This window comes from Heteronotia binoei, chromosome 5, assembly GCF_032191835.1.
Source record: "Heteronotia binoei isolate CCM8104 ecotype False Entrance Well chromosome 5, APGP_CSIRO_Hbin_v1, whole genome shotgun sequence".
NCBI lineage: Eukaryota > Metazoa > Chordata > Lepidosauria > Squamata > Gekkonidae > Heteronotia > Heteronotia binoei.
The window spans coordinates 90,266,697-90,275,152 of record NC_083227.1 but is presented as its reverse complement, the minus strand read 5'-3'; positions in this window follow the sequence as shown (position 1 = coordinate 90,275,152).

The following is an 8,456-nucleotide window of genomic DNA, read 5'->3' as shown; positions in this document are numbered from 1 at the left end:
GTTTTCTGTGGCCCTGGAAGGTAGGACCAGAACCAATGGGTTGAAATTAAATAAAGAGTTTCCGGCTCAACAGTAGGAAGAACTTCCTGACTGTTAGAGCGGTTCCTCAGTGGAACAGGCTTCCTCGGGAGGTGGTGGGCTCTCCTTCTTTGGAGGTTTTTAAACAGAGGCTAGATGGCCATCTGACAGCAATGAAGATCATATGAATATAGGGGGAGGTATTTGTGAGTTTCCTGCATTGTGCAGGGGGTTGGAGTAGATTACCCTGGAGATCCCTTCCAACTCTATGATGCTATGATGCTATAAAATGGGACCATGGTCTGTACTATTAATATATATTATCTGTTGCACTCACTATATTATATTTCTACATACATGATACTATCTATTGCACTGTTTAATAAGTCATGTTTAATTCTTGGGCCTTGTTTCAGATTTCTGCTATCCAGGTCCTGGATGGCTGGAGATCTCCTGAGATAACAGCTGATCTCCAGGTGAAAGAGATCAGTTCACCTGGATAAAATGACCACTTTGGAATGGAAGGTGGACTCTGTGGCATTATACCACACTGAAGTTCCTCCCGACTCTAAATCCCAAGTCTGCACCCTCCAAATTATCCAGGTATTTTCCAACCTACAGCTGACAAGCCTGCCTATTCCTATTATATGTCTTTTCATCCTACTAATTGTAAAGCTTTCCATTATGTAATCTATCTTGAGTCTCAGTGAGAAAGGTGGACTCTAGATAACATAAATAAAAATGATAATAATAATTAGTATCTGCCCAGAAAGAATGCTTGGATAGCAATTTTAAAAAGCATTTATTTGTTGGCTCTTCTGCTTGTCTGTTTCTATCAGTTCTTGACATCTGCTTGCTGCATGCCAACAAAAACAGGACTAAAAACACTCTAAAGAGATGACTTCACTGTCATCAGAGGCATATACACAAGGAAGTCCAGGCACAGATGTCCAAATTGTAAAAAAATCTGAACAAGCAAGTCCGATATTTCGCTAATAATTGCCTCTCTTTCATGAGCACCATCAGAAACACCCATTACATCAAATGAGAAAACTCAAGTTAAATAAAATTTTCCAACTATTCCTTTTATTAATCTGAAAGAAGATGGAATCTACATTCTCAGCTGGCAAAGTGCATCCCATTTCTTACAGAAAGAAACTCCTTTTTTTTAAAAAAAAGATCCTATTACTAGAGCAAGCCAAACTGAAGCACAACATGCACTAAACACAATACAACAGAAGATGGTTCATTTTTTAAAAAAATAATAACCATTTGGGGATGCCCCCATCATGGTGAGAAAAGAAGGGAGGCTGGGGAATAGGAATACGGATTAAACAATTTGCCTGTTTAAACCCACAAGCTCTGAAAAGGCTGCTTTTGTTTGAAAAATAAAATAAAACAATATGCTGGGGAAAAGCTGCATGTAGGATTCAGCCTAATTTAAAGGAAAGGTTGTATTCTACTTATTTTTGGTAATAAATGAGATATACAACGGTAAACCACAAGGTGGGGATAATTCTTCATAAATTCTTACTGGCCTGAAAATTCCTGTGTTTCTGTTGCTGCACAAACAAAATGGAATTTAGCAGCATCTTAAAAGCTAACAGATTTACTGAAGCACATATGTTTGGGTGTCCACTTTGTCAGACACACAAAATGGATTCTCAGCAGAAACATATGCAGGAAATTACGGACAGCAGGGTTCAAAGACCATGAAATGCAAGAGGTATCATATTTCTATGCAAAATTCAAAAGTATACAAGATAAACCAGAAACCATTTGCAATAGCTATAACTGGTGATAACAAGCTAATCTATTTAATTTAACCTTTCTGTTTTGTTGTTATTTTTAACATTCAGTTTTACTAAGAGTTCTAGAGAATTCCAAAGCTTGCATATCATCTTGTATATTTTCTGTTGGCTTTAAAAGAAGATATGACATGGCTTGTTTGGGATTTTACTGTGAAGCAGTGTGGCTGGCTAGTTCCTTTGTTTAGTCAGCTTAGGTAACCTATTTCTGCAGAAATACAATAAGGTAAGGCAACTGAAGGCATTTACGCTCTGTTTCATAAATCTTTAAAAAGCAGCAGTAATTTTTCCTGTACTCATAAACAAACAAGCATACTTTGTGTCCTTAGCTTCCTTTTAAAACAAAAAATTGTAAAGTTTCAAAATATACAAAATAACAAGAACAAGAACCCAAACCACATTTATAATCATGAAATGTAATGCTAAATACTCAGAAAATAGGTACAGCTATTAATGTGAAAATATGTGGCATCTCCACCTTGGGGAAAAAAATGGACAAATAAATCTTTTTGAATATTTTGGAGGGTAGACTTTATGGTATTGTACCTCACTGAGGTGGTCCCTGCATTCCCCAGGCCCCATCCCCAAATATCCAGGAGTTTTCTAACCAGTGGTTGGTGGGGCAGTATTCCCTCTAAGCTGAGTTAGTGTGAGTTAGCTCACAGTTTTTAGCCTCTGGCGCACACATTTTTGTCTTAGCTCAGGAAAAATGGCTCGAGAGCAATCTAATTTATGCAGCAGCTCACAACTTTAATGCCAGTAGCTCACAAAGTAGAATTCTTGCTCACAAGATTCCACAGCTTAGAGGGAGCATTATGGTGGGGACCTGGCAACCCTAATGTTTACATTTTCACTGAAAGACCAGACCTAGAGTGAACCAGTTACTCATATCTCCATGTTAGCTAATGGGTAAGGTAAGAAGAGGAAATAGCATGGGCAATCTGGACTCTGAGAAATAGACCCAAGAAAGCAAGTACTGGAAGGGGAGGTTTCACAATACCAGTGATCTTTTCATTTTTACCATGCCAACAGGTGGATAGTACTGGGGTAGGCTTTATTTAAAAGTCACATACATAGTGCTGATCTGCTAAAAGGGGATCTCTGGGACAATAATTCTTGTTATACTGCCTGGTGTTCAGCACAGTTGCCAACTGCATTTTTGCAGTAGCAAATATGCTGTGGATGGATAGGAATATTCATTTTTACATACACTACTATTTCTAAATCTAATCACTGGTATTTAATAAATTACACTCATTAATACAGGGATTTATTTGTTTCTTTGTTGTACATAGACACATTTTCAACAATTTTTGTGTCTTGTGTAGTGTGCGTGCAAGCGTAGTTGCATATAAATAAGTCTTACTGAATTGAATATTCCACAATAAGGGGTTACAGATTTGGAGTTGATTCACAAAACATTTTTAGTGACTCAGTAGGAAGACTCACAGTTGAACTGGGGTTCTTAACTGATCATTAGGGGAAAAAACTAGCCCAGCCTGTTCCCATGTCGTTGGCAGCAGTTTCATCTGCAGATGGTGGCATTTTCACAACATAGAGGAAAACTTTATCACTCTTAATGTCTGCAATTCAAGGTGCTAATAGAGGCACAGATGCAGCGATATCCCTAAACTATATATGAACTGACATTATTGTAGCAAGAGGTATGTCTGTGATGTTTGAGAAGCAAACATCATTTGCATGTGTAAGTCTCCATGTGATGGATGTGAATCATCTCTGTGAATTCTGGAACAAATCACAGGATCAGATAGCACCTTGGAGTCTTTACTCCCATGATGAAAGGGTATTACTCACTTTGTAGAATTAGATTTGGTCATGTAATTTAAATGAAACAGGCTGTGATGCTGCACTTGGCATTCAGTTTCTATTTTAGTAAATCCTACTGAATCATTCATGTAGTCTCCTCTGAGGCATAGTTGGTAGGGAAAATACTCTTCTGTTGGAATGAACCACACAACACGCGTGTTGAGGAGAAAATGCTTAGCTTGCAAAGCAAGCGACCATGCGTCCCGGGACGTTAGATGGTGGGCCCACGAGTGGATCTGTTGGTGGAGGAGGGGGAGAAGGAGGAGGATGAAGAGGAGGAGCAGGGGGCATAAGTTGTCCAGAAGTCACGAACCCACCGGACTTTTGGATCAAAAACTTTAACTCACCTAAATGTTTCTGCTCAGCCTGAGAAAATTGTCCACCCATTACTTACCAAATGAAAGGGGTCATTGAGAACGATGGAGTGCGCACTTGGGGGCCTCTGCAAGGCGTTTGATAAGTAGGAGCTGAGCTGCTGAGCTGTGCCAGGTGATACCTGAAAGCAGGAGCTCTCCCTTGTCCCAGGAGCTGAGCTGTGTCTGCTTCGGTGAGCCGTCCCTGCTTCGGGCGCCACTTGTTGGAATGAACCACACAACACGCGTGATGAGGAGAAAATGCTTAGCTTGCAAGGCAAGCGGCCTTTATTATATAGGGTTCAGGTCTCAGCTTAAGACATAGCAACACAAAGATTCTCACAGGAAGCATATAAAATATTCTGCTTAGCATGCGAAAAATCCACAGTAGCTTAACAAGTTCCTGAAATATCTTGTCTCAATGAAACTGATGTGAGAGCGTCTATCTTTCCAGACATTACAGGGTCTGGACTCGTGATACTCCCACACCTTTAGGGGTTACAGTAGCAAGCAGACACCATTTCAGCTATATGGTCCCACATTCCACTCTTTTCTTTATTATATGGCTGCTTGCAAAGGGCAGCAAAATAACAATTTGATCTTGACATTCCCAGGAAGGAATGGGGTAACAAAAAGGTGTACTAATAAAGATGGGGTAAAGATAAGCCACAGGTGGGAAACAAACAATGATAGATTTATGCATTCACACTGGCACATCTTAGTATTTAATTTTTGTCCGTCCAGAAAAGATGCATGTGTAGGGGGAGAAGGGTTATTCAGAGGCATATTTTGGCTAGGTAGCCCAGCCATCCACTACAGAGCTGTTCAGATCTCCATCATGGGGCTGGGCATGTAGGCTAGCGTGAGAGGGCCCACCATGTCTTTTAGTAAAAGTAAGTAAGTAAAATTTTATTTGTATCCCGCCCTCCCCCGCCGAAGTAGGCTCAGGGCGGCTAACAACACAATGACCAATGGTACATTAATAAATAGAACAGTAATAAACAACACAATGACCAATGGTACATTAATAAAACAATTACATTAAGAACATTAAAACTGAGCATTAATTTAACCTTAAAAACCAGTTAGAGCATTAATTAATGCTGATGTCGGATATTTCTTCGTTGTAGAATTATAATTCAGCTGTTCATAAAAGCTAATTTAAAGAGGGTGGTCTTGCAGGCCCTGCAGAACTGATCAAGGTTCCACAGGGCCCGCAGCTCCTCTGGGAGTTGGTTCCAAAGATATGGGGCCACAGCCGAAAAGGCCCGTGTGCGAGTGTTCTGTAGTTTAATTTCTCTTGGCCCAGGGGTAGTCAGTCTGTTTTTTCCTACTGACCTCAGTGCTCTCTGGGGCTCATACGGGGAGAGACGATCCTTCAGGTAGGCCGGTCCTTCAGGTAGGCCGGTCCTCAGCCATATAGGGCTTTAAAGGTAATAACCAGCACTTTGTACTGGACCCGGTATACAATCGGTAACCAGTGCAGCTCGCGTAGCGCCGGCCGTATATGTTCCCATCTTGGGAGACCAAGCAACAGCCTGGCCGCCGCGTTCTGCACTAGTTGTAACTTCCGGGTCTGGCACAGAGGCAGCCCCATGTAGAGGGCGTTACAGTAGTCCAATCGTGAGGTGACTGTCGGATGGATCACCGTTGCTAGGTCCCGATGCTCCAGGAAAGGGGCCAACTGCCTCGCCCGCCTCAGATGGAAGAATGCTGACTTGGCAGTGGCTGTTATCTGGGCCTCCATTGATAATGAAGGCTCCAGCAAGACACCCAGACTCTTCACCCGCTGCGCCGCCTTTAGCTGCACACCGTCGAAGGTCGGGAGAGGTATTTCCCCTCCTGGAGCACCGCGACCCACACAGAGAACCTCTCTCTTTGCCGGGTTTAACTTCAGCCCACTCAGTCTAAGCCACGTTGCGATAGCCCGTAACGCCCGATCCAGGTTTCCCGGGGCGGAGGCGGGCTGGCCGTCCATTAGCAGATAGAGCTGGGTGTCATCTGCATATTGATGGCAACCCAGCCCAAACCTCCTGGCAATCTGGGCAAGGGGGCGCATATAGATGTTAAATAACATCGGGGAGAGGACTGCTCCCTGAGGCACCCCGCAATCTAGTGTGCGCCTCTGGGATCGTTCACCCCCAATCGCCACCCTTTGTCCCCGACCCATGAGGAAGGAGGAGAGCCATTGTAAAGCGGACCCTCTAACCCCAATGTTGGCGAGGCGGTGGATCAGTAGCTGATGGTCGACCGTATCAAATGCAGCCGACAGATCTAATAACATCAGCACCGCTACACCGCCTCGATCCAGTTGCAGTTGGAGGTCATCTGCCAAGGCGACCAAGACCGTCTCCATCCCGTGACCCGGTCGGAAGCCAGACTGGCACGGGTCTAGGACAGAAGCGTCATCTAGAAATCTCTGTAGCTGCAACGCCACTGCCCTCTCGATAATTTTACCTAAAAATGGTAAATTAGACACCGGTCGGTAGTTCGCCAATTCGGCCGGGTCTGCTGTAGATTTTTTCAGGAGGGGACGGACCAAGGCCTCTTTCAAAGGCATTGGAAAACACCCCTCTAAGAGAGATCTATTTATGATGTCCCGTAAAGGACATCTAAGCTCCCTCTGGCAAGATTTAATCAGCCAAGAGGGGCAAGGGTCCAGATCGCATGTTGTTGGGCGAGCAGCAGAGAGAATTCCATCAACTTCTTCCAGGCTGAGTGGGTCGAAGTGGTCCAGCAGTAAATCCGAAGACAGGCGCGGAGCCTCAGTTTCACTTACTGTATCTAATGTGATAGGTAGGTCTTGGCGGAGTGACGAGATTTTATCTGCAAAATATTTCGCAAATGCCTCGCAGCCTATCTCCAATTCTCTAACGTTTGGTTTGCCTTGTGGCAGTGTTATAAGATCTCCAATTACCCTAAACAATTGTGCTGGGCGCGAATTTGCAGATGCGATCTTGGCTGCAAAGTATTGTTTCTTTGCAGCCTTGACTGCCATCTCATATGACTTCATAAACGTTCTATAGGATGTTCTTGTCACTTCGTCCTGAGTATGCCTCCACCGCCTCTCTAGTCGTCTGAGCCCTTGCTTCAGCTGGCGTAACTCCAAGGTGTACCATGGAGCCAGCCTCACACGAGGGCGCAGAGTGCACCGGGGTGCAATTTTGTCGATGGCCCTGGATAGCTGGTCTTGCCAGACTTCCACCAGGTCATCGAGGGAATCGCCAGTGGGCCAGGGATCCCTCAGGGCTATTTGGAACCGTTCTGGGTCCATCAGGCCCCGAGGGCGAGCCAAAATAGGCTCTCCGCCCATATAGGGTTGGGGCGACATCTCCATACGGGCCTTAAGGGCTAGGTGATCCGACCATGGAACCGCTTCATCTGCGATATCGTTCACCAAAATCCCAGACGCAAAGATCAGGTCTAGTGTGTTTCCGGCCTGATGCGTGGGTGTTGTGACAAATTGAGAGAGTCCTAGTGTCGCCATGGAAGACACTAGGTCCATCGCCTGAGTGGAGGCCGTGTCATCGGCATGGACATTGAAGTCACCTAGGACCATAAGCCCTGGGTTCGCCAATGCCCAGCCCACCACTGCCTCCAATAGTGATGGTAAGGCGCTGGCTGGTGCGTTAGGCGGACGGTACACCAGCCAAATCGCCAACCCCTCTCCAACATCCCACCGCAGACCGACACACTCGATGCCATCGATCTTTGGGGCCGGGAGAGCCCGGAAGGAGTAAGCCTCCCTTATGAATAATGCCACCCCTCCCCCCCCGCCCATTACTCCGTGACTGGTGAAAGACCGAGTAGCCTGGGGGGGTCATCTGGGAGAGAGCTACTGTCTTTCCGTCCCGCACCCAGGTCTCGGTCACGCAAGCCAGGTCCACGTCCTGCCGGAGCAAAAACTCCTTAAGGGTCGAGGTCTTATTATTGATGGACCTGGCATTGCATAACACCAGTGACGGAGACGAGCATTTCCTCTTAGGCCCACTACCTGCCACTGTTGTGATGGGAAATAGACTGGAAGGTGGCCGAGCACTGATTTGTCTCTGTCTCCTTCCCTTATATAATTGTCTATTCCCACCGTCATATCTTCTCCTCCCCAGGAGCACTGGAATCCCCTGGGCCAACATCTGCACTAACTTGGAATGGACTCACAGTATACTCCTCACAGTTGTTCCCAATTATCCTCACCTGGCTTTCACTCTCTCCTCCCCCTATCAGTTCTTCCAATACTTGCTGCTAGTTAACTAATTATCATAAATAATTAATTTAATAGTCCGCTCAATTTCCCTTCCAATTAATTAGTATAATATTAAATTAATCAATTTCAGCACCATTAATAAACAGACAATCCCTCCCCCCTACTGATTGATGTGCTGAGATTATGAATATAAATACATATAAATTGATATATATAAATATATTATAAAAATCAATCACTAATTAG